Genomic DNA, 504 nt, shown 5'->3' with positions numbered 1-504 from the left:
GGTTCCTTGAAGTGGAAAAATACTGAAGGCTTTATCTAACTCTCCTGTTTAAAAAATCTCTCCTAAACTGCACTCAACTGCCTCGAGATACGAAGAACAGGCTCAACTAATACGTCCCCTGACAGAAGGAGTTAAGCTGTAAATCTTGAACGAAGGGACTCTCATTCTTTCACAGGGCCTTACTTACATTCTGGGCCGGCGGGTGACTGAGGGAGGAGCACAAAAGTCTGGCACTTAAAGCAGGACTGATGGTGGCCGAGGAGAACAATCTACAAGAATAACATAATGATGGTCTACGCCACAATGGACACAAAAGGGACGGTATTTGAACGTGAAATTGTGGCTCGGTGAATTGGAGGCGCCGAGTTGGAGCAGACGCCGGGGGTTAAGTGGAACCTTCAGCCACTTCACTACCATGGGGTCTTTTTATAGTTTATTTCTTCGGACTCTCTACCACCTCACTACCATGATTCCTTTTTATAGCTTATTTCTTCTGACTCTTAT

The sequence above is a fragment of the Coenobita brevimanus genome, chromosome 64 (genome assembly GCF_032717465.1).
Source record: "Coenobita brevimanus isolate Jiangsu-jjx chromosome 64, ASM3271746v2, whole genome shotgun sequence".
NCBI lineage: Eukaryota > Metazoa > Arthropoda > Malacostraca > Decapoda > Coenobitidae > Coenobita > Coenobita brevimanus.
The sequence above is the reverse complement of the archived record's forward strand: the minus strand, read 5'-3'. Positions refer to the sequence as shown.